Genomic DNA, 25,718 nt, shown 5'->3' with positions numbered 1-25,718 from the left:
GAGGAGGGCAGGAGTAGTAACTCAAAGTGAGGGAGAAATAGGGAATAGGGTGATGGCTGCTACTGTCCCTTTGCAGTGAAAAGTTCTGGGCAACCAAGAGTCTGTGACAGAATATCAGGAAAGAGATGACATTTATAGCTAATTAGAAAAAAAAAATCCCAAAATGGTAGACACAGAAGGATGGGCAGATGCAGCTTAGCTCAAGTGTCATCTTGTATGGATCAGTAAACCAAAGCCTGGGAGGCTCAGTCCATGGGTCAGGAGGACAGATGTGTGGTCCATGCATGGCCATTCATCCTCCCATGTCCTTGATGCACATAAACAATGATCATGGCACTGGTTCCCATGCAGCTCAAGCAAGAGCTAGATTCCTTCACTCCCTGGAGTCCATGTGCCATCCCCTGGATGGGGTCTGTCGCTCTCAGACCCAAGGTTTAGTGATTATAGCACTTGTTAGTGACAGAGCAGAGCAGGGCTGATTTTGCCTTTTAAATCTCAAGTTTTCAAGTTTCACAGTTATACAGATTATATGAAATAGAGCTTTTTGATGACATGTGTAATTCATGATAAGCTGCAGCAGCAGGCGTGAGAGGGAAGGGGGTTGATACAGACAGGTACATTCAGCATTTGTCATCCAGCCTGAAAGTTACAGGCTTATGAGTTCTTTCATTTTTCTTCTTATTGCCACCTTCCTCTGGTCTATTTATGCATTGGTTTAGACCACCTCCATAAGACCAGTGAGAGGAGACTCAGATTAATCTCTTTTTCTCCTCGTTTGGCCATAGGGTTTGTTTGGCTCAGTTTCTAGATGAGCTGCCTCCAGCTCTGGTTACTCACTGTTGTTTGGCCACCGCTCTGGCAAAACTGAGCACTGGTTTTAACAAACAACGCTGCCCACTTAACATCACACGTCATTCAGCCATTTGAAAGCACCATAAGATTTGCAGAAGACACTTCTTTAGGTTTTTTTTTTTTAACCTTTTGCTCTCAGTGACCTATGGGGTTGAACCATGTACATGTGTTGATATTCATCTATTTTTAAATTACAAAAATGACAGCTCCATTTAGTTCAATCAACTTACCACTGATACCTTTGCACTCTTGTAAAGAAATCCCTGAAAATGTGAGTCTACAAATGGTAGATATTGGTAAACAGGATTGTTTTGGACTGAGAGCAACTGTGTGACATCTAGTCATGATCTAAGATACCTGTTGTCACTAGGTCAGTGTCCCATCGAGGGAAGGCAGCCCCACCCAGCACAGCCACCTGCCTTACGCTGCTCGAAGGTTATAAGCTCCAGGTGAAGCAGATGCACTGAATGACTTTCACATTAACCTTGCCAGCTAATAGGTGTGATGCTCATGGAACTAGGGGATTATCTTCTTCCCCCTGTAAGTTACCACCTTCTACAGTCAATATTGGAAATATGGGCCCCAAAGACCTAAACGTTTAACCTAAACAACTGTTGTTCACTCAGTTGTCTAAAACCCACCAGTTTTGCTCACTCCCTTTATGTGCCCACACTCTGTGATGATCGTTGCCACTTGGCTCTTAATTTACAGGTTTCATACAGAAATAGACTCATGGATATAGAAAATAAACTATGGTTACCAAAGGGGAAAGAGGGTGAGGGGTAAATTAAGAGTTTGGGATTAACAGACACACACGACTGTATATAAGACAGATAAACAACAAAGACCTACTGTATAGCACAGGGAACTATATTCGGTTTCTTACAATAAGCTATAATGGAAAAGATGCTGAAAATATATGTGTATATATGTATGTATATGTATAACTGAATTGCCTTGCTGTATAACTGAAACTAACATTGTAAATCAGCTATACCTCAATAAAAAATAAAATTAAAAAAATTACAGGTTTCATAGACAGCAATAATACAGTAGGTAGGGACTTGGTCTCCAGCCTCTGGAGTTACAGGAACAGGTTTCTCAGCCCAGCTTTGCTGCTTCTAGGTGTGTGTGGGATTATCCTTCATAGCTGTAGTTTCCCCCACCTCACGATGGTGCTAGCAATTGAACACACTCCATGAGTTGTTAGCTAATGCATGTAAGATGCTTCCACGAGAGATACCTAATCCTCAAAAGTGTTAAGTCTTACTGGTTGTGGTTGTAGTGGTTGGTAGGATGTTATCGGTAGGATGTTGCTCCAGCATGGTTTGCCAAGTTGGGGTGCAATCACATTCAGCCCAGAGCCCTTTTACCTGCTGGGAGCCTCTCTGCCAGCTTCTGCCACCAGCTGGAACCTCTGACCTTCAGAAGGTTTTCTATGGGCACACGGAGCTGCCTCACCCCCACCAAGAACCGTGAGTGCCTGGGAGTTTACATTCCTGGCCAGTCCCAGCCTGACCATCTGTAGCCAAGACTGACAGGTGGAACTATGAAAGCCTGGCCCCCTTTCCCTAATGCAGGACAGACTCCAAGGTACAAAGATGCTCTAGAGCTCCCCTGGGGACCAGGCAGAGGCTGGGAATTTGTGGGAAATTTGCACCCTTGCTTGGCGTCTTCCCCTTCCTGCCCAGGGACCCCCTCTCTGGTTTCCCTTGACAGTACTTCCTTAAACAGATCACAAGAACAGGAATCCTTGCTGCAGCCAGCCGCAGAGAGTACTGTGTTTTGTCTACACAAAAACCTCCATGTAGGAATCCCATTTTACACATGTGGGAATGGAGGCTCAGGGAGGCCACGTGACTTCCTGAAGTTCACTCGCAAGTAAGTAGCAGCACCTGGACTCCCACCTCCAGTGGCTCTGTCCTGAAAGGTGCACCTGTTTCCAAATCACTTCTCTCCATTTCCCCCAGTTCTTCCTGAGAAAAAGAGAAAGGCTCTAGTGAGTGATCTTAGGAGGCCTGTGGGATTGAGGCGGCAGAGAAAAACTTGAACCAAGTTAAAGAAAAAGGGTGGCAAATCTTATCACAAAGGCTGGATCCTGTTGCTTTTGAAGCCACATGGCAGAGATTCTCTGATAGCAGCGAGAAGGGCCTGGGAGGGGACCTGAGGGCTATTGTATTTCTACACGCCGGCTACACTGCAGCCTGCTCGATGCTGGCTTCGGCTCGCTTCGTGCTTAAACCGCTTATTAAAGTCTAGACGCAACATAAAAGCACGTAAATTGGTTCCAGCCATCTCTAGTAAAAACTTCAACTGGAGCTAGGAAGTGATTGGAGCATCTCTTGGTGTAATTAAAATCGACTCTTAAAGTTTCTTTAGCTTAATTGGTAACACTTTCTTTGGAAGCTGGTGAAAGCGTCTTGCTGGGAAGGTTAAATGCGTTTCTGTGTATAAGATCAGAATTCAAATACAGTTTTATGGAGACATTTACAGTTATGTTCTAGCCGGGTGGTCTTTTTTTTTTTTTTTTTTCCTGTATCTTTTCTATTTAAGATTTATGCTGTCATTCACCACAGCCTAAATGTGTTTTGATAAAAAGGAAAAAAAATGAACCGTTGCTGACGCATTTCAAACAGAGTTGGTAATATTTTGAAGCTTTCAGTAAATGGAATGGCAGTTGGGCTGAGTCCATGCTCCTTTTTTCCCTCAAGCCCTACACGCTGGAGTCTAGTGCTTGAATTTTGTTATGCAGAAACTGGAAGTAGCTTCTACCATTCAGCTGCGTCCAAAGGTGGGAAGCTGGGCACTTTCTAAGACGGTCATGTCATTGCTGTGGTTGAATGCATTTGACCCTGTTATCTGAGAACACATATGTTTACACACGGGAATGTATTTATCTGCTTCGGGAACTTTCTCCCTCATTTTTGCTTCTTGAGGGCTCTGTCAATGACTTTTAGCTTCTGAAAGTCAAGAAGCCCATCTTTAAAGGTTTTGAAGGGTGATCAGAGATGAAGCTCTTAATTCCTTGGACCATCCTTCATTCAGACTTCGGGGAAGACCTGCTTGATTTTACATTCTTGAGCATTCGATTCTCACAATTCTCACAGCCATGACTTGGTTCTTGCCTTGGCATCTATTTCTACCCATCCCTGTGGGCCAGAGTTTCAGCCATCCTCAAATCAGCCTCAGCGTCGTCGCTTCCTGTGTGTATGTGGGTTACTGGTTTGCAAACAGTGCTATGAGAACCGTAATGGAAATAAAAACCACTCTGGTCCTTGGATCTAAGTGCCACGACTGTTCATATTTCTGTGTTCTTCCTCATGCTTGTCCACAGGTAGATATATTTTTATATGGTTTTTGTCTTCACTGTAGGGATACAATTTTTAACCATTAATCTTTTTTTTAGAAAAAATAACAAAAGTTACATTATCCCATTAGGTATGTACTTGCAGAGCATTTTAAAATATAGGAAAGCATTGTACGTACCATTGTTCAAAGACAAGGCCTGTTAACATTTTCGTATTTATCACTTCAAACTTTTATACATGCATTCCTGTTCTTCCTACATAACTTAATTATATTGTATATATAGTTTTGTTTTCTGACTTTTTATTTCAGATGATGTAAGCATATATATTATTGTAAATCACTGATAAATATCATTTAAATTGTTACATAATATAGCATACTAACAGGCTGTCATTTGCTTTAGTATTCCCTTGTAAGAAGGTAACATTCCCTGTTTTTTGGCTATTATAATGCTGCAAGTGGGCATGATAATTGTAAAGTCAGATTTTTTTTCCTGTGTTCAGGATTATCTTCTTCCTGTAGATTCCGAAATATGAAATTGTGTGATCAAAGGTAATGAAAGGATTTCAGGCTTTTGTTAATATTGTCAAATGGCTTTCCAAAATATTGTTCAATTTACAGTCTCTGTAGCGACATTTAAGCTGTTACTCTTGGTTATGGTTATTTGGATAGAAAAATGGCGTCTTGTTTAATTTGTGTAGCTTTGACGAACATGGTTGTCTAGTCCCCCTTTTGTCATCCAAACTCTGTCTCTTCTGGAGTGAGTCATCTGTTCCCTTCCTTTGCTCACATAGCTGTTGAATCTTTGTACTTAAAAAAATATTGATCTGTGTTATAGATGTGACATAGATGTTAAATTTATCTTGTTCTTTGTGTTTTCTGGGATTTTTGGAGGTGTTTTCCTTGTTTGGTGGGTTAGGCGATGAGAATGTAGATACCATTTCTACTTATTTTGTGGCAACTCTGGGCGTTCTGGAAGCTCAGTGGTGGTCTGGAGCTGACATCATCTCTGCTGTCCAGGGAGACAGACACACTCTCCAGCATCCCTGCCACATGTCAGTTGTCAGCCCAGGGTCTTGGGATGTCCAGCCCACATGACTTCCTTGAGTGTGGAGATCCTGTTCACCCTTTCAGGCCTAAGTCACATGTAACTTCCTCTTCTCATTTCCTGGCCTTCTCCTTCCATGGCTGCTTTTTGTAATAACCCCGATTGTTTGTTCTTGATTAGAGAAAGAAGCCTTCTCAGGATGCAGAAGAGAATTTGGAGGGGGACAGAGTTTTCAGGTGGGTTTTATTTTCTTGTAGAACCACGCAGTAAAGCTACTGAGGCTCACCTGAAGATGGGCAGAAAGGAATGTGGATGGGAGAAAGGGATTCCAATATGAGAGAAGAGGAAAAGGCATAGTTTGTTGTGTTTTCTTAGCCTCCTGCAAATTGTCAAGGGTGTGCGTGTGCACGTGCACGTGCGTGTGTACATGCATTAGTGTAGAATCTACTGAAAAGCAGAGTCTGAGGCAAGGATTTGTGCACAGGTAGGTTATTCTGGGGAATGACCCCAGGGAGCAGGAATAGGAGACTGGGAAGAGAGACACAAAGAGGGAGAGAAAGCTAACGTCAGGGAACATTATTGAGCTGGTTTTGGCTGTGGGCAACTGGGGCTCAGTCCAGAACAGAAGCTGTGTAGGATTGTCTTCTGAGAAGAAGGGAGTATTTATCCACTGGTTTCCCTCCCTCACTGTCAAGGATGCCTCCTGAGTTGTTCGTTCCCTCCCACTTCCAGGCTCCCACTTGCATGAGAGTTGCTGGTTGGGTTCCTGCTGGTGTCCCTGGGGCTGTGACAGTGAAAGCCCCAGGATAGAAAGTGCAGTTGAGGTGAGGTGTCTGGTTCTGCCTCCTACATCTGGCTGCTGCAGCAGTGCTGTGGCAGAGAGACAGAGGTACTGGAGGTAAGGCACAAGGGGGTCAGGTGCAGTGTGTGTTGTAATTTCATATATTCTTTTTCTCCTTTAGTCTGGTTGACGTGGCATCTGAGCAGAGGCAGCATCCATCTACTCTGATCCTGATTTTGTCTTTTGGACCCCACACTCTCACTTCCTGTCAACGCAGTTATCCCTCATTCACTCCTCCCACCTCCTTTGTTGCAGGCCTGAGTGAACAGGACATCCCCTACCCAATGGTTCAGGGATGGGCAAGTGATCCAGTCAGAGTCAAGGAGATTCAGTCAAGGCTTTCCTAGGACTGTTGGAAAGTGACATCCTCTCTTTTCTGCTGGAAGAATGTAAGAATGTACCACTCAGAACTCAAGAAAGAAACAAACAGTGGAAAGTAGGGCCAATATCCATGGGGAAACCGTGGTCCTGATGGGATGGCTTCATTTGAATTCTTGGATTCAGTCACCCATGGAATGTTTCAGTTACATTAATCAGTTAAATAACTGTTTTTGCTGAAGCTGGTTTGTCTTAGAGTTTCTGTCACTTGCAACCAAAAGAGACCAATAGAAACTTTGGGTTTACTCCCACTGAAGGTGAATCTTACTTTTTTGCTTTATTCATTTGCTTTTTCACTCAAGTCACATTTATTGAGTCTCTTCTCTGCCTGGTACTGTGAAAAAGTTCAACCTCTAGTTGCATGGAGGAAAAAGGGAATATAAATTAAAGCTCAAGACTCCTGAAGTCCTTGAAATATTGAATATACCTTCAGGTAGCTTTGGCTTTGAGTGATAGCTGAATTTCCAGAAGGCACAAAGGACATTTTTTGATTCTTTTTTTTTAAACATTTTTTTTATTGAGTTATAATCATCTTACAATGTTGTGTCAAATTCCAATGTAGAGCACAATTTTTCAGTTATACATGAACATACATATATTCATTGTCACATTTTTTTCACCGTGCACTACCACAAGATCTTGTATATATTTCCCTGTGCTATACAGTATAACCTTGTTTATCTATTCTACATATGCCTGACAGTATTTACCAATTTTGAACTCCCAGTCTGTCCCTTCCCCCCTCCCTCTTGGCAACCACAAGTTTGTATTCTACGTCTATGAGTCTGTTTCTGTTTTGTATTTAAATTCTTTTTTTTTTTTTTTTTTTTTTTTTTAGATTCTGCACATGAGCAATCTCATATGGTATTTTTCTTTCTCTTTACGGCTTACTTCACTTAGAATGACATTCTCCAGGGACATCCACGTTGCTGCACATGGCATTATATTGTCGTTTTTTTATGGCTGAATCTTAAAATGACCCAAGAAGTGGGAGAGAATCAGGCCTAAGGGAAACTGTGTTTGTTTGAGTGAAGGGGAATACCTTTTATTGAAAATACATAATTATAGTAATATTTGTAGAGTATGTAGAAATTGTCACCAAGTATAATTTTTATTACTTGATATATCAGTTATCTATTGTCATAGCAGTGCAGCATAACAAGTAGCCCCAAAGCCTGAGATGCATATGACAAAAAACACTTTTTTTCACAAATTTGTGGTTTGGCTGGGGATTCTACTGCTCTGAGCTGAGCTTGTTAGGGCTTCCTCCCGTGCCTCTTATCAGTTTCCATTCAGCTGGGTATCTTTGTTGGTCTTGGCTGGGCTCCCTCACGTGTCCAAGACCTTGACTGGGGCAAGCAGGGTCTGCTCCAGTCTGTCTAGCCAGGGCGTGCTCACTTGTGAAACAGAGGAGCAAGAGACTGAGTGGAAACCGTGCAAGCATGTTTCAAGCCTCTGCTCACATCACCTCTGCTGCTTAATTGATCAGATCAGAACATGGCTGAGTCCAGGGAGTTGAGGTGGGCACTGCACTCTTACACAGCCAAGGGCAGAGGATCCAGGGAGACGTAAAGAGTTGAGGCCATTTTTGCAACCTGTCTGCTACATGTGGTTGGCTTATATATAGTTCATGAAGATAAATATGCATATCATTGGTTTGGTTTGTTAGCATGCAGACCATTTAGCCTCTGAGATTCCTGAATAATCAAGGTCTCCACAGATGGGTCTTGGTCAGGTCAGCTGTCCTTCAGACACATGGGACTTGCCCTTTTCTCCATAGAAAGAACCCAATACTTACACCCTCTTTTTTAATAAAAAAGAAAAATGCCTCTCAGACTTAGAATGTCCTGACTTCCTTTATGGAGCTTAAATTTCCTAAGCTGGAAGCTGTGTATGTCTTTTTTGCCAGAGTCGGCTCTGGGCCTATGGTTTCCAGTCTTCTTGAAAGAGAGAAAAAAAAGAAATTCCTGGGGCACTATACTATGTCCTTCCTTCATATTTTATGTAGATTTTTAAAAGGGCTGATAGCTTTGGGTATGAGTGGACCATAATGATTACTACAATTGGCTTTTTAAGAACTCTATTATAATTTTACTTTTGATTTTTTGATGTTATGGATTTTTGCAGTATTTGACCTTTACAGTCCCAGGCAGTTTAATCTAAAACGACTTTCTGCTCTCTGTCCTTTGTAGAATTCCAACCCTGAAGGGTTACTGGGGTCAAGGCACTGTGTAGGCCCCTGTATTTAGCTACCACTTTTGGTTGACTATGAGGACTTTGGATGTGGATAGTCTAGATTTGAAACCAGGCCCTACTCCTTATTAGTTGGGTGGCTTGAGTCAGGTTATTTAATTGTTTTCAGCCTCAGTTTTCTCTTCTATAAAATGGGTGTCCCAATACAGACTTTGTGGTGTTGTCATGAGGGTTAAAGGAGGTAATGCCGCGTGAAGCCCTTTGGCCAGTGCTTAAGAGGTAGTAAGCACTCAGTTAATGGGGGTTATTCTTATCTTGTGAACTTGTTTCCCATTCGTGGTCATCAACAATGTCCTTGAGCACCAGGTTCCTGTCCTGAAGAACCTCCCTAGGCTGGTGATGGCAGCTCAGAAACAGTTTCTAGGCCAGCCATGGTCCTAGGAATGACTCCAGCAGATGGGACATGGCGGGAGGGAGGACAGGAAGGCAGAGCCTTGTCCTGCTTGTCATGGAGGTTGATATGTCTCTTTCCATCATTGTCCAGCTGCTCTTCTGCCTTGAACCTCTTATGTGCCTGCTTTTGGTCCCCCTGTCCTTTCAAGGGGCCTTCCCGCTCTAACAAGACGTTATGGAGATACAAAGGTGAGACCCAGTGGTTCTCAAATCTGGCTGCACAGTAGAATTGCTTAGGGCACTTTAACAAACCCTGATGCCTGGGTCCTACCCCAAGGATTTTGATTTACTTCATCTGGACTGGGGCTCAGGCATCAGCATTTTCTTTAAAAGTTCCCCAATGTAATGCTCATGGGCTTTTAGGCTGAGATCTACCAGGCCCCCTAAGTCAGGGCTTCTATGCAAGATTTCCAGTTCATTCCACTTCGATTATTACTGCTTGTCATTTGGTTGCTTCAGCCTATAAACCTTCCTTAGGAAGAGATGCTTCTTTTCTTGATAGGAAACCTGCATTCTCTGGTGCATAAGCTAATGGCTTTATCCTAATGTTCTGGGAGCTGGCAGTGCCTCACGGTATCATTAGCCTTGTAGGCGGATTGGGGAGTTTTCCTCTGAGGACCCCCAAATGTCCTTCTGAAAAGTGATGACCCAGACATGTGCAACAGGAATGTGGTGTTGTCATGAGGGTTAAATGAGGTAATGCATGTGAAGCCCTTTTCCCAGTGCTTAAGAGGTAGTAAGAGCTCAATTAATGGGGGTTATTCTTATCTTGTGAACTTGTCTCCCATTCACAGTCATCAGCAATGTCCTTGAGCCCCAGGTTCTACCTTATGTTTAGGCTGTGATTTATACAAGGCGTCATGTTTGATCTGAGAGGTACTGCAGTGCAGTGAAGGGTCTCAAGGTAGGACTGGGAAAATATGAGTTGGAGTTTGACTTAATGTCACTAATTAGTTATTGGGTCTTTGGCCATAGCTCTTAAATTCTCTGAGACTTTGTTTCCTTTCTTGCCTTCTCTAGAGGATTCCAACGTGAGGTGTAGACTGTATATCACTACGTCTTTGCTCCCCTTGGTAGATGAGGAAACTGAGGCATAGAGAGGACAAGTGAGTCACCAAGCCATATACAAAAGCTTGAGGTTCATTGAAGTCAGGCCCCCATGGCCCAGATTCTCAGCCTGGGGTAGGTAGTACCGCCCCACACTAGCCAGTTGTCCAAAGGGCTGGCAGGTTTATCATCTCAGCTGCAAGAACTGGGAATTAGAGGGCCAGCTCTGGGCAGAAACCAGGTTCTGTCCCCCGACCCTTGCCCTGTTCTTCTGCCCTCTCCCTCACTCCTAGGCCAGAGAGAGGCCTACGAGCAATAGATCCCCTTTCACGGTGCAAGTGAGCAGCCGTGAAAGCTCAGGCCAGGTCTTCTGCGTTGTGTCGGCACAGGGGTGTCTGTCCTAGAGACCGTCTCTGAGCACAGAGTCAGAGAGCAGGGCAGAGACTGCCTAGACGTTTCTCAAATGTGCTTTCCCTTCTTCCTGGCACATAACAGAACTACATTTCCCAGCCCCCTTTGCAGTTTAGCTTGGTCACTGACTGAGTTCCGGCTGATAGAATGTGGGTGGGGGAGATGTGTGCACCTTCCAGGCCCTGGAAGTCTCCTGGGGGCATCCTTTGTGGGGTTTCCAAGTCTGTTCTCCCCACCACAGAAGCCGTGTATTAGAAGATGGTGAAGCAACAAGATAGAAGGAGCCCAGATCCCTGGATCAGCGCTTGAAGAAGCACTACCTGATCAGGAAAACCTGCATTGAGCAATTATAGGAGCAAAAACAAAACAAAACTGCTGATTTGTTAACCCCTTGAGGTTTTAAAATTTACTTACTTTATTACTTTAGGTAGTTTTGGAGTAATAGAAAGAAGATTGCTGGTTTGGTGGGGAGATGCTTCTCACATCCAGAGGTCTCTGTGGGACCATCTGAAACCCCATCCTTCCAGAGCACCTTCCTCAGTCCGGTGCTCTGTCACTCCCTGTCTTACAGGTTTCACCTGAGGATCCTCCTTTATAAGTCACATGCTCAAGAATCCCCATCTCAGGCTCTGCTCCACGGGGTCCCAATGCCCCCAAATAGAATGTAAGCTCATAAGAGCAAGAATGTACTTTCATTCTCTGCTGAAATTCTAGTTACCCAATGAGTGAATGTTTAAGTGCGTAAGTCATTAGACACTGTGAATAAATATAAAGAAATACCAGCCATGAATCTCATTCTGTGTTTTCTCAAGTCTTATCTCAAGTTACAGGATCCCCTCTTACACGTGATTTCACTTTCTCTCATATCAGTAACCCACAGTCAGTAGCAGTCTGAGATATTAAATAGAAAATTCCAGAAATGAACAATCCATATGTTTTAGATTTCCCCTTCTTCCAAGTACCATGATGCAATCTTGTTCTATTCAGCTTTGCCCTGCCTGGGATCCCCAACCATGGGGATCGTCTGCTCCTGACACCCAGCCATCTACAGCACGGCGCTACAACCCAGAATCACCTGAACCCAATGACCCTCCTCCTGAGACGTGGTCAGTGGGTCAACAGTAGCCTAATGCTGCATCACAGTGCCTACATCATTCATCCCTGTATCTCGTCACATACGCATTTTATCATCTCACATCATCACAAGAAGGGTGACCACAGTGCAGTAAGATATTGTGAGAGAGATGACATTCACACAGCTGTGATTACAGTATGTTGTCATAATTGTTCTATTTTATTATTTGTTTTTGTTGTTGATCTCTTACTGTGCCTAATTTATAAATTAAACTTTATCATAGGTATGTATGTGCAGGAAAAAACACAGTATTTATAGGGTTCAGGACTAACCATGGATTCAGGCATCCACTGGGGGTCTTGGAACATATCCCTGTGGATAGAGCAGGGGGCAACTGTCCTAGTTTCTATGAACCTTAAAAGAATGTAGACAGCATCACGTATTTAGTTTTCATTGTTTTCTTCTTAATGGGTAACCATAAAGAGACACTGCCATTTTATTTAATGCCCTTATTTTTTAAATCCAAGTGAGATTTAATTGTGGAAGTAATTTTTAAGACAATTTTTCTTTTCTTGGATCAGTTATTTATATGCTTATTATTATTTTTTTTCCCCAAAGATAGAGCATCTGAGAGAATTGCTTTCTTTGAGTAAAACTTGGAAAGAATTTCATATAAATTATAAAAGTTAGCCTGGCTGTGTAGGCAAAGAACATAAACATTTTAGAGACCTTTTAAATCCAGACATAATTCCTTTAAAAAACACTATAGCAGACAATGTGCCTTTGCTTCAGAAGGCCTGCTTCTGGCACAAGGGAAGTGGGGGCTTCTCAGCTGAGCAGTGGGAGAGAAACGGTGAGGAGCATGCAAAAAGCGATTGCTTTAAGCGTATTGGCTTTTCCTTTCGTATCTGCAACGTGATCCTATTATTTTGAAGCAATGAGGTCATTTAAGTGTGCAGCGCTGGAGATTTGCTATTTTCCTCTATTCTTTCCTTTAAGTCTTTTTGTCAACCATGTTCTCCTGGACTAGCAGAGCAGCTGTCTGGGTAGTTATAATCCCATTAAGAAGGCCTCTATTATGTCAACAATATATTTATAGAGAAATTAGTCACCTGGGGTTGTTGGGTGATTCTTCTGTTTCGACATATTGTACCCCAGAAAAGCAGGACTATCCCCTTCTTGGGAGATAAGACCTGCCACCTTTTCACGGTGCCATATTGACTGAAACCGATTAGCAACTAACATGGAACTTGCCTTCCTCTGTTTGCAAAGCCCCCTTAATCTTTGCCACTGATCATATTCCTCTCAAGCTTTTCTGATAAAGCTGAGGTTGTAGATGTGTCTGGGTGTACAGAGCTTAGAGTATTAAGTGAAAATATGACAGGCATTAAATGACCATCCTGATGGGAAAGGTGGGGAATCTAACCAACAAAGACTTTCTAAACCTGCTCAAGTGCATTTGAGCAGTGTATTGAAATGAGTAGTGACTCTTCTTCCGCAGATTCCATTCCCTTTTCTCAAGAGATTTTACATTCCTGCCATCTGAGTTCAGGTCTAATTATCTCCTAAGAGAGAGAGAAAAGGCAAAAGGCCGAACTGCAGTGAAGGACTATATCAGATTATTAAACTATCCACCATGAGTGGGCTGAGATTTAGTTTTTGGAAATTCATCATGTTTTGCAAGCCATAAAAAAATAGGCTGTTTTTAGTAGACTTTATCATAAGAGAGGGTGACACTGAAGTCAATCCATAGACTGTGGCATGTCCTTTGTATTGATTTTTCTTTAGTTTTCCCAAACGTGAAGGACTGATTTTTGAGACACCAAAAGGATCCTCTTCAGGATGGCTTCAAGGGGTCTCACTGTAACTCTTCAATAGTTTAGGAAATGCCCAGAGGCAGAAAGAAACCATCTATTGGTTAGAATGTTGGTGGGAAGTTGCAAAAACAGGTGACTATACTTCAATTAAAAAAAAAATAAAAAGAGAGAGGTGCCAAGAAAGGCAACCTTCTGAGTTTCAACTTCTGTTATCACTGTCAAGGCCAAGTAGGCTTTCAGGAAAACCCTTATCAAATGTGCAGAGTAGACGTAAGATTTAAATAAAGGGACATAAAACAGATGAGTGAAGGAAGAACAGCAATATCAATATAGCATCGCTGAAATTTCCTCAGCTGTTTAGAATTATTTGAACATCAAATTCAAAGTGAAATGAAAAGAAGAAAGAGGCATGGGGCAGGTCTACAGCTCTGTGAGTCGGATGTTCTAAAGCCCCTTCTATCTTGCCCTCCAGCTCTTCCCACTCCTCACCTAGAGAGGGTTTCTTACTGTTTTTCTCTGTGTTCGGCCTTTTCTCCCCACTGCCATGTAGCACTTTGCCCTATTCAGAAAGTGCACACCTTTCCACCTTGGGCATACATAGGTTTACATTTGACAAAATTGAGAGTAAGGTACAGGACTCTTAAGACGTCAGATTGCATAGGTTCAGGAAAACTGGTTGTTTTTGCACGTGCATAAATTCTGCAATTTTAACAAGTTAGCAAACTCAAGTGATACATTAGAGAAACAACTTTTGGTGCTTCCATGGCTCCAACATACTCATATTTACTTTCAAGGCCCCCAGAACTCAAGAGGCCAGTTTCCCACATAGCTGGTAGATGGTCATATGATAGCACATCCTATATTGATCTTAAATTCATCTTTTTCAAGTTTATTTCTCCTTGTGACCACAGGGAAATTCTCTGAGAGTGGGATGCTCTAGAGCAGTGCTGTCCAGTAGAACTTTCTGTGATGGTGGAGGTGTTCCTTACACTGTCCTGATCAGTAGACACTAGTCACTGGGACTATGGGGCACGTGAAATGTATGACTGAGGGACTAAGCCTTTAATTCTATTAAATTTTAATTAACTCAAATCAAAGTAGTCTCATAGATCTAGTGGTCACTGTATTGACAGCTCTGGTGAAGGAAGGAGCTTGATTAGTAGCCAGGATGGGGAAAGATGGTCTGAACCACATATCTTGAGAGACAATGTAATGTAGTGACTGAGAGGGTTGACTTGGAGCCAGACTGGATGGGTTCAAATCTCCACCTCTGCTGTTTTGAGCTGTGAAATTGTGGTGGTTACTCACTCTCTCTGTGCCTTTGTTTTCTCATCTGTAAATTGGAACATAGTGACAAAAATAATCTCTACCTCATAGTGTTTGTGTAACAACTCATTGACTGATTCTTAGAAAACACTTAGAACAGTGCCCAGTACACAGAAAGCCAAAGTTAAAAGAAGACAATACCAATGGCGTCATAGCTCTGAAACTCTGCTCTTGGAACCAATGAAATAAATTAGGAAAATTAAATGAAACGTTGAACTAGTCATAGATGCTCAATCACAAGAGTTTTCATTCCTCCTTCTCCCCTGCTTTCAGCACTCTTTATTAATTAGTTCATATATTCATCTATCAAGTATGACAGCTCTGTGCCAGTCTTGTTCTGGGGGCTGGAAAAATGATGGTGAACAGAACATTGTACCTGTCCTCAAGTTCATAGTCAGGCGAGGGGGATGGTTGAAGACTGAATGTAAATATAGCTTCTTCAGGTCTCTCTGTATCACACCCCTTCATCATGTGACTTTGCAGGAGCTCTGACCCAGAGGAGTTTTCTTCCTCATTCTCAAATCTAGGCTCACCTCGTGACTTGATCTGACCAGGAGAATATGGCAAAAGTGACCTGGTGCCGGTTCTCAGCTTAGACTTCAAGAGGCCTTGTGCAAGTCCCTCTCCATCCCCTTTCTCTCTCTCTCTCAGTTCCTGGTCCAGCTGCTCTGTGAACAAGCTCAAGCTAACATGCTGGAGGATGGAGACCACGCAGGTGGACTGGAGCCAAGTCAGCCCAGTGAAGACCATCCTAGACCAGCGAGTGCCCACACAGCTGACTACAGACGCATAAGCAAGCATCTGGGCACAGCCCATGAGCTCATGTTTGAAGCCAATGAGTATTAGGGGGTATTTGTGCGAAGCATCACTCAGCGGTACAGAGGGAGTCCAGTCAATGTGGTAGCAATCACCATGGAGTCACAGAGATAAATACAGGGTCTCCTAATGGAAGATGTTGCTATGTCAAGGCCTGAGAGATAAAGATGTGGGAAGGAGATGTCTCAGGTCGAGGGAACAGCATGAGAAACCCGGAATACATAGAGCAAACCTTTTTGTTTTTACCTGCAATCAGGAACTTAGGGTTAGAAATATTCTTTTACTCAAGGGACTTCATATGTAGCTGTGATGTCAAGGTTCATACATGAATAAAGAAGTCACTTATTACACAGAGTGAACTGTATTAACTGCTGAATTCGTTCAGACCCTGGTCCCAGAAGTGGGATGAGCAGAGAGAGAGATCAGTGAGGACTGAAATCAACAGCCAGGCAGACTTCTTGGTTGATGAGAGAGCTGTGATGGGAGGCAAGGAGTGAGCAGGACGTGCTGGGAGAACGGGAGACAGGAGAACATTCCTGGGACCGCTTTGGGCATCGTGTGAGGAGGCCTGCCTGCTTGGTCGTTCTTGACCACTGAACACCTACTGTGTGTTAAGCCCTGTGGGAGGAACCATGGGAGAAGAAAAAGAGGCAGGAAACATAACCGTGTCTTCATGAAGTTGAGTTATGCTTGCCTTTGGGATGCTGAGTCCTCTCAAGTTACATCTTGGCCTTGACACATCATAAGCTCAGCCCATCATTCTCCTCCATCTGTGCGGCTGAGCATGCTGCTTTGTGGCAGGGTGCAAAGAGGACCAGGACACTGTGGATCAATGAGTATACTTGTACATGTTCTCTGCAGCAGCTAGGGGCTTGGTTGCCAGTTTTCCCAGAAAATGTTGTCTCCTGACCACTTTCCAAAGAGACTGGAGGGTTCCGTTTCTTAGCCTCCTGAAGTGTGGATTTCACACTGAGCTGAAGATCTGAGCCCCAGGACACTGGCGCCTGTCGAGAGCTTTATCTTCTCTCCCTAAGGTTTCTACTGAGCCTCCTTAGGATTTAGAGGCTTAAATGGTGTGTTTTTTTTTTTTTTTTTTGCCAGAAGTCTTTGTGAAACTTGATTATCAGAAATAAAACAAGAGCAACCCCCACCTCCTAAAAAGGAAAATCTTAATTTGGAGCGATGGGCAGCCCAGACAGCTCTGGCACTGGCTCAAGCTGGCCACCCTGGGCTGAAGCAGGGAGTTGCTTATTTGTGAGAGACACTTTTGTTGAATCTTAAAGAAAGTTGTCATCAGCACTAAGGCTAGACACACGGGGACATGCGTTGGTGATTACTCATGGTCTCCTTTTCCAGTTTGCAAGTGTCTTTGGGATGACGGGGTTGGGAGGTGGGGCCAGGCAGTGTTTTTAAAGACCCACATGAGCCCCCCTGGCTAGTGGAGTTGCCATCTCTAATCCTGTCTGCTCTTACCTAGGCGTTCCTCGTGGGCTATCAAAGGCATTTGAAAATAAACAAGGGAGACGGTTTCCCAAGGCCATCCTCACGGTCCATTCTGACACTCCTGAGACAGTCGGCCAAAGCTGGTCAGAGGGACCAGCTTTAGAGAGTGGAATGAAGGCCACCACTTCTCCTGGTCTAGCACTCTGAGAGTCTGTTCCTTATTAGTTAAGAAGTGAGACTTTACATGTTATCGTCAAGTGCTTGAGTCAGAGCTTTTGCCATAATCTTTAGAGAACTATTGTTTGAATGGAGAAATGTACTTTGAATATTATTTGTGGCTTCTGGACACTCATTTCAAACATATTTAAGTATAGGGGGTAGTTCCTGGCTAGGAAAGTTCTTGTGGCTAACTGTTTTGTCTCAATTTATAATAACCATTTGGAAAAAAAAATGGCAATTTATATCTGATAAAGGGGACATTTCAATAATATATAAAGAGTGCCTAAGTATCAATAAAGATAGGCCAAAAACCCAAAGGAAAATGAGAAGGCATGATCAGATAGTTCTCTAGAAGCAAATTAATCAAACTTGTCTTGTATGTATAAAAAGACACTCAACCTCAGGCATAATAATAGAGATACATATTAAAACTACAATGAGATAGTTTTCACTTCCCAGATTAGCAAACACCTAAGTGTTTAATAATTTACTTGGTTGAAAAGATGTGAAGGAAATGGATCTCTCTTATGTCTTTGGTGGCCATGTAAATTGGTACAATCTGGGGGACAGTTTGGTACTAGTTACTGGACTAGTTACTAGGTCCTTTGACCTGGAATTCTGCATCTTGAGATTTATCCTACAGAAATGCCTACACGTGAGTGAAATGATGCATGCACAAACTTATTCATTGTGGCACCGTTTGTGACTGTGAAAGGTTGGAAACAATTCTAAATGCCTATCAATAGGGGACTGGATAAATATGGTATGGTCCACCACACAATGCTGTGGAGCAGTTAAAAAGGTTGGGGCAAATCCTTCTGTATGCACTGTTGTGGAAGACTACCCAAGATACATGGTTATGAAAAAACATGATGGGCCCAGAAAAACTTGTGCCATGGGCCATTATCAGTGTAAAAAAAGAAAAACATGTGTTTGTTTGTGGATAAAATATCTTTGAATACACACATGAACAATAAAAATAGCATTTTTTTCCAGAAGTGGGGAACTGGTGCTTGGAAGACAAAGGCAGGAGGGATCTATATATATTTTACTGCACATCCTGTTGTATCTTTAGAATTTTGTACCATGTATATGAATGTGTTGCCCATTAAAAATCCAAGCCTTAATCAGAATGCTCAGAATAAGTTTTCTTTGAGATTTTCTTCCATCTGAAAATTTGGAATTATTCTTCCTCAAGACCATGTGAGACACTGCTTGCTTCACAATGCCTCAGTCCATCACCGTCTCCTCCCCTTTTCCTAATCCAGTGCCTGGCAAAGAGCAGGGGTTTTCAGAAATATAAATGAAGGCAAAGGAGGTGTGAGATGACTTCTTACAGAGGCTTGCCCCTCCCACGGTGGGTACAGTCCCACGGAGGAAACAGTGGGGCTGGGTTGTGCCCATCATGATTTCCGGGGGAGTAATTTTACACTGAAGTTGATTACTCTCCTTTTTAAAAGAAAAACTCAAGAAAAGAGACGGACTTTCTTGAGACTGTGGCATTAAAAACCTGTATATTGATGGAGCCACTGTCTTAGTCACAATCACTGTCTTTGGTCACTGACTAATTCTTTCCGAGAGGATGGAGAGTGAGCAGAGGAATCTGCAGGCATCCTCTTGACCAGTGGCATGCTGGTAAAAGTTTAATAACTGGCTTCTTGGGTAAAAAACCCAAACCCTGATTTGTAGTGTTTGCCAGTTTCCATGGTGTAAATTCTACCATAGCTGATTCCAAGCTACCAACGTGACATCTCTGAATGTGAAGTTGGGAGGATATGATGTCAGCTGGCTCTTTGACCCAGGAGCATGCAGGTTCAGCACATCCCTGGTTATGAAGAGGCAAGAATTTTCCTTTCATAGTTAACAGCAGAGGCTTCAGAATGCAGGCGGACTCTTTGAGGGGCTGGCATCTTAGAGACGTTTTGTGATTCTTCCAAACTGGTAATTCTCAAAGTGTAGTCCATCTAAATTCTTGGGCCCTTCCTCCAAACCTGAATCAGGGACTCTGGGCTGGGGATGAGTCCCAGCAATCTAGATTTTAAAAAGCCCTGCAGGTGATTCTGGTGCATGCCAAAGATTGAGCTCCACTGATCTAAGTTTCTGTTTTCCCTGGAAAGGGCCAAGATTATTAAAAAAATGTAAGGCTGTGGTAACGATGAAACAGAATGATGATTATAAAGCACTTGGCATATAGTTTATTAACTGTGATAATAAAGGTGATTTTTCTGTGGCTCAACCAGGCATTTAAGAGGCATTAAATGAGTCTAAAGTATGCTCCATTTCTTTTCTTATGTCCAAGGGCAAGAGATATGCCAAGAAGACACATTTGTAGCTTTCTGAACAGTTGGACCATGTGTAATTAGCTTTTTTAATCCTGTTGAAGTGTAGTTGATTAACAATGTTGTGTTAATTTCTGGTGTACAACAAAGTGATTCAGATATGTGTGTGTGTGTGTATATATACATCTCTAAAAAGCATGCTGTGGGAAGGAGTGCTGGTATTCTCTCTCTCCTCTCTCTCTCTGTGTATATACATATATATATAATATATATGTATATATATGTGTGTATATATATATATATTCTTTTTCAAATTCTTTTCTGTTATAGGATATTACAAGATATTGAATATAGTTCCCTGTGCTATACAGTAGAACCCTATTGTTTATCTCTTTTATATATAGTAGTATGTATCTATTGGTCCCAAGCTCCTAATTTATCCCTCCTCGCTCTCTTCCCCCTGGTAACCATAAGTTTGTTTTCTATGTCTGTGAGTCTGTTTCTGTTTTGTAAATAAGCTTATTTGTATCATTTTTTTTAGATTCCACATACAAGTGATAGCATATGATATTATTTCTGACTTATTTCACTTAGTATGATAATCTCTAGGTCCATCCGTGTTGTTGCAGCCATGTGTAAGTATCTTAATTCTCATAGCATCATTTGGGAGAAGTGAATACCAGCACTCTCTCCCCATAGCATGCTTTGTAGAGCTAGATGCCTCAGACTAAGGCCATAGAGGTGATTTCCACTCAATTCCCAGTTCCTTGGCAGTTCCCTGCCTTTGCTTAACTGAATAAACCAACTTCTCATATATGCACCAAAACCCAGCCTCCGTGAAAAGAAGATGAGGAGTGGGAGATGTGGGGAGCATGTTTGGAGTCCTAGGACTCGAATCTCAAGAAAGGCTTGGAGTTGGGTAGCAGCCCTTGTGGTCTGGGGGAATATTAGCTTCATTTATTCAGCACCTGCCACCTGCCAGATGTTACAACCTAACTTTTTGGCATTTTCCATTTTACAGATGAGGAAACTGAGATGGAGAGTTCAAATAAGGTGCTCAAGGTCACAGAATACAGCTGGGCTCTTGCATATAAGAAAGGCACAGAGCCAGTCCTTAACTCACTGTCTCTTTTTCTTCATGTATCCTTTCTTCCCCTTATGTCTATCAGTGATATGAATCTTGGGAATAGAAGGACCATTCACTGCTGTTTGAGGCTTTTTTTTTTTTTTTTCCTTTGGGCATATTTCAGAAACTGTCATCCACTAAGGTCCATGGCATTCTTTCCTGAAGGCATGAAGATGAACTTCCAAAGGAGTCAGTGCAGTGCAGTGGTGAGGGCACGGAGGTCCTGCAGACCTGTGGGGGGATTCGGGCTCTACCACTTATTAACTCTCTGACTTAGAGTACATGACTTTTTTTTCTCTCTAAGTGCCTTAGGTCAAATTCCTTAGAGGCAGAAGCTCAGATGGAGATTTTTGTGCGAAAGATTTATTAAGGGAATGCTCCCAGGGGAACTCTGAAATAGAATGAGGGAAGGAGGAGAGGGAAGGGGAAGACCCTGAATGTAGGATCTAGCCTAACTGGAATCCAGCTTCAGCCTGATCCCACGGAGAGCTCTGCCATGTAAATTGTACCAGAGACTTGGTCCCAAGGGGATCACCTTTTGTACCCTTGTGTCCTTCAGGTTTTGCCTAGGGGCTTCAGTGGAGGGATGCACTCTCCCCATGGAGCATTTCTGTCTTAGGAAGGCAATTCTCAAGAGAAGGAGGCAGCTCTGAGCACCAGCGGCTGTTACTCACAGCTGGGTCTAAATGGGATCAGCACAGGGTAGCAAGCTCCTACTATGATCACTCTCAGCCTTTTCTTTTTAAAATGCAGATTCTAGTGCCCACTCAAAGGGAGCATTATAAGGATTAAGTGATACAATGCATTCAGAGGATTAAGCACAGTGCACAAAGAAGTCACAAAATCAACGTCAATGTCAATTCCCTTCCTACCCAGTTTAAGAGAGTGACCTCATTTCTCCGAGTATTTTCTCAAATATCCTTCAGATTAGAAGAAGAAAACATTCTGGGAAAGTTATTCACTTTTTCATTAAAAAATACTTCTTTAGCACCTACTGTGTGCTAATCACAATTCTAAGTGTTGGAGTAGAGTTGAAAATAAGGTACAAGATCCCTGCTCTAACGGGGCTATCATTCTGCTGTGGAGGAGCGGACAATAAGCAAAGAAATAAAACTAGCAAATATCAGCTAGTGATAAGTGCTATAAAAATATATGATGGAATCCAGGATTACTAGAAAGCTATATTAGACTGAGTGATCAGGGACATCCTCTCTGAAATGATATCCACTTGGTGGGCAGGAATGAGCTGGTCATTCAGAGTCAGGAGAGAAGACTTTCAGGCAGAGAGAACAGATAATGCAAGTGTGCTAAGGCAAGAAGACAGCTGGCAAATTCAACATGCAGAGGAAAAGCCAGTGTACTGGAGTGGAGAGCACAAAGGGACAATGATAGGAAAACAGCCCACAGGATAAGGTTGGATGGTAGGTACAGACTAGACCTTACAGAGCCACAGCGAGGTGTTCTAAGAAACTTAGATTTCCTTAGAAGTCTCAAGGGAAGCCAGTGGTAAGTTCATACAGGGGAGCAACATGAATTTATATATGGTTAAAAAGATCATTCCAACTGCTTGGGGAGGAATGGATGATAGAAGAAAACATGGAAGCAGAGAGACCAGTTGGTAGGTCATTGCAAAGATAATATTGTCTTGGAACAAGGTGGTGGAACAGTGGAAATAGACATTAACCGATTCAGAAATAGATGTAAGTGTTTGGGAGGCCATGCTGGTAGACTGGATGCTGGCCATGAGAGAAAAGGAGAAATCAACGATGAGTCCTACACTTATGATGTGAACCTCTGAGAAGATGGTGCAGCGATTTACTGAGATGGGGCCCAAGTATCTTATATGTCATAGAAAGAGGGAGGTGCCACACGTACAAAATAAAGAGTAGAAAATGTGAAATTAGAAAAAAATGGCGTAAATGAGTTTAATTCTACTGGCTAGAAAATTTAATATGAAATGTATTTGAGTTTGAAAGTCCTGTTCAAAGGAGTTTGGTCTGGTGATCAGCGATTTCAGAGAATGGCAAATGCAAATTTATTCTTCCAGTTCTAAGAGGAAGTAGTGTCTGGGGATATTTAGGTCCTGGAATCTTGGAAGGACTGAGGATTTACTTACTTTAGAATTAGAAGTTTTTTTTTTTTTTTCTTTCCAATCTAGTCATCAAAGCCGAAAGTACCAGGGATAAAGTTCTTTTCAAATGAGGATATTTTCTGAGTGCTATACTTTGAAAATCTCAATAGATGGGTAGAAAGAAAAGCAAAATCTCAGCTTTTTCCATTGGCCCAACTTCTTCTGGGGGGACAAGAGGCAGGAGCTAGCGTTCTCTTTCCATCATATTCAATAGTAAAAATTATGAAGCAAATGTAGCATTTCTTCTTCAAAGATTTAAAATTAAGAAAAATATTTTGGGGTTGGAAACTTGGGAGCAATGTGCTGTGCTGATCTGTCTGTCCAAGACCAAAAATTCCAATGAGCTTAGAAGAAAACACAACAGAAACCCTCCTGGAGCTTTGTTCTTGGTTAACTGTTCTCCCTTCAAGGCAGACCTTATTCTTTCCAATTAGCCTTCCTTCTACATTTTTTTTAAGAACCCCCAAAGGTTAAGGAAGAAAGATCAATATAGAGGTGGTTGAGGTGGTAAGATTCTTTTTCTATCATGGCCATATTGTTAGATTCCTGACAGCAGCTCCCAGGGAGCCCAGGGAAAGAGTAGGGATTCCTTCAGAGCCATCAGAAATCATCTAGTGATTATCCAGTTGGAATTGGGACCCTCCAGTCTGGAATCTCTCTTTCTTCTACCCCTCCAGTAGCAAAAGGATAAGTTCTTGGTGCGGCTGAAGAGAAGTAATTGTAGGTCCTAGCTGAGAGTTTTAATTGTGCTAACATTTCCTCCAGTCACCTGTGAACTTATCTGGGTGGGTATTGATTAGAAATTGTTATAGAATCAGTTAGTCACCAGCATCAGGAAATTATGCCCAATTCCAATACAATTGAGAAGACTAGAGGGAAAAGCATTATTTCTTGATGTCTACTATGTCCCTAGTCCTACACTGGACATATTATACATATTACAGGATTTAATCCTTACTTCAACACCTGAGCATTGTAATTTCCATTTCCATCTCCATGCGAGTGCAGTCCTGACTAGCTGGATCTGGGATGTGGATACATCAGTCAGGAGACATTGGGTGGCATCTCTTTCTCTAGGTTACTATATATATTGACTGATTTTCATTAGATTCTAGAAATTTCCTGTAGGAGAACAGTAACTTGAATTGGATGGACTTGGCAGGAGGAAAGTTTCAGACAGAAGCCAAGCTTCAGGGAGGGACTCTAGAGACCCCAGTGAGAATTCATTCCAGTAGAAGGAAACAGCATGATGGGGCAGAGTCTGCAATAGAGTCTGGATTGATGTTGATTTTGGGTTTAGCACTGAGGTTGGCACATGACATCCTGATAGCGTGTATGAGCCATTGAAAGACAAAGGGTGATACTTGCAAACTAGAACTCTAGTTGACACTGTCCAGTGGAACTTTCTGTGATGATGAAGATGTTCTAAATATGTGTTATCCAGTACAATATTCACATGGGGCTATTGAGCACTTGAAATGAGGCTAATGCAACTGAATTTCAATTAAATGGCCACATGTATCTAGTGCTCAGCACAGCAACATGCTGAGTCCTTACAGTGCTGTGGGATCCCCACAGCTAAGCATAGCTTAGTAAATCCAAGTTCAAGACATGGAAGGTAGTAGGGGTGAAGTAGGGTAGAGCCTGGAGTAAGAGGGCATAAAGCCCAGGTCACTTTAGAGCCTTAGAGGAATAAGCTTATGTACTGAACTTCTTGTTTAAGCAGGGGAAAGTTTAGAGCTGGCAGAATATGTTCATTAATGGCCTCATTTGGACTCACATGACAGTGAGCTTTGGGTTGCACTCAAAAGGGGACAATTAGGCTCATTGCTCTACAGGGAGTTCAGCACCTGCTCTAGCCTTAGAACATTGAATGTGCTCAATAAATATTTGTTTTGGATGAATAAATGGATACATGGCAAATACAGGTACTCATACTCACCTGTGGTCATTGCCTCAGTTAGCTATTGCCATAGTAATGCTGTGTAACAAACTGTCCTTGAAACTCAGTAACTTAATACAAGATTCTTTTGTCCTTGCCCATAGGTCAGGAGATTACCTGGGATGGCCTGTGGCATGTGAATTCATCCAGGGACACAAGGAAAGCTCTTTTCATGGAGATGGCAACAGCACAGGAGTTCTTAAGGTGAGTCCTCAGAACTATCATGTTGTCACTTCCATCCATGTTCTATTGGCCAAAGCACATCTCCGCACTCAGCCCAAAGTTAAGGGTTGGGGAAGTACTCAGTAGCCACAGCACAAAGGGGAGAACTATGAAGTTATATGGCAAAGAACATGGTTCAAGGAGTAATAAAAAACAGAGGCTCTGAATTTGATCTGCTATAATCGTGTGACCAGGATCAGACCTGCAGTTTATACTTGGTTTTGTCCATTTTCACAGTCTATGTTTCTTCCTCTGCTCCAAATGCTTCACATACAATCAAAGACAGTTTTACCATCCATGTGACTCCTAGTCTCCAGGGCAGATGTTATGTTTCCATCCTTTAAAAAATCTGATATTCTGCTTTCAAAATTTTTGTTATTTATCTCATTGAATGATTGTCATTTTTGTGGTACTGGACTGCAATCAATCCACATGATTTGGCTCTGTCATAGAGCTGGAGGTGTAGTCTCATGGAGGTTCAAAGAATCTGTTAGTCTGCACATATTTTTGCTTTAATCGTGGACTGTCTCAGTTACCAAGGGCTCAGGACACTGCTGCCAATGGCCATAGCACAAGAGTGTGGAACTTTCAGGCCCAGTGCTCTGGGTTTGGTTTTCATCTTTGACTGAGGTTCCTTGCTGCTGTCAGAACCTACCATTGCCTTTCAAAAGAATTTTGTTTGCTTGAAAAAATACATACAGCAAAATTCTCTCTTTTTGGTGTATAATTCTCTGAATTTTGACAAATGCTTGGGCATGTAACTACGAACACAATCAAGATATAGCCATCA

General features: G+C 42.4%; 1 long non-coding RNA gene across 1 annotated transcript in view; it reads left to right on the top strand.

Moving 5' to 3' along the window:
• LOC116657948 overlaps positions 1–25,718 on the top strand; it is a 56,457-nt gene that overhangs the window by 13,001 nt on the left and 17,738 nt on the right. Inside the window, exon 2 of the long non-coding RNA XR_004313127.1 lies at positions 24,811–24,910. This is a non-coding gene — a long non-coding RNA (uncharacterized LOC116657948). The remainder of the gene's footprint in view (positions 1–24,810; positions 24,911–25,718) is intronic.

The sequence above is a fragment of the Camelus ferus genome, chromosome 19 (assembly GCF_009834535.1).
Source record: "Camelus ferus isolate YT-003-E chromosome 19, BCGSAC_Cfer_1.0, whole genome shotgun sequence".
Classification (NCBI taxonomy): domain Eukaryota; kingdom Metazoa; phylum Chordata; class Mammalia; order Artiodactyla; family Camelidae; genus Camelus; species Camelus ferus.
The sequence above is the reverse complement of the archived record's forward strand: the minus strand, read 5'-3'. Positions and strand labels throughout refer to the sequence as shown.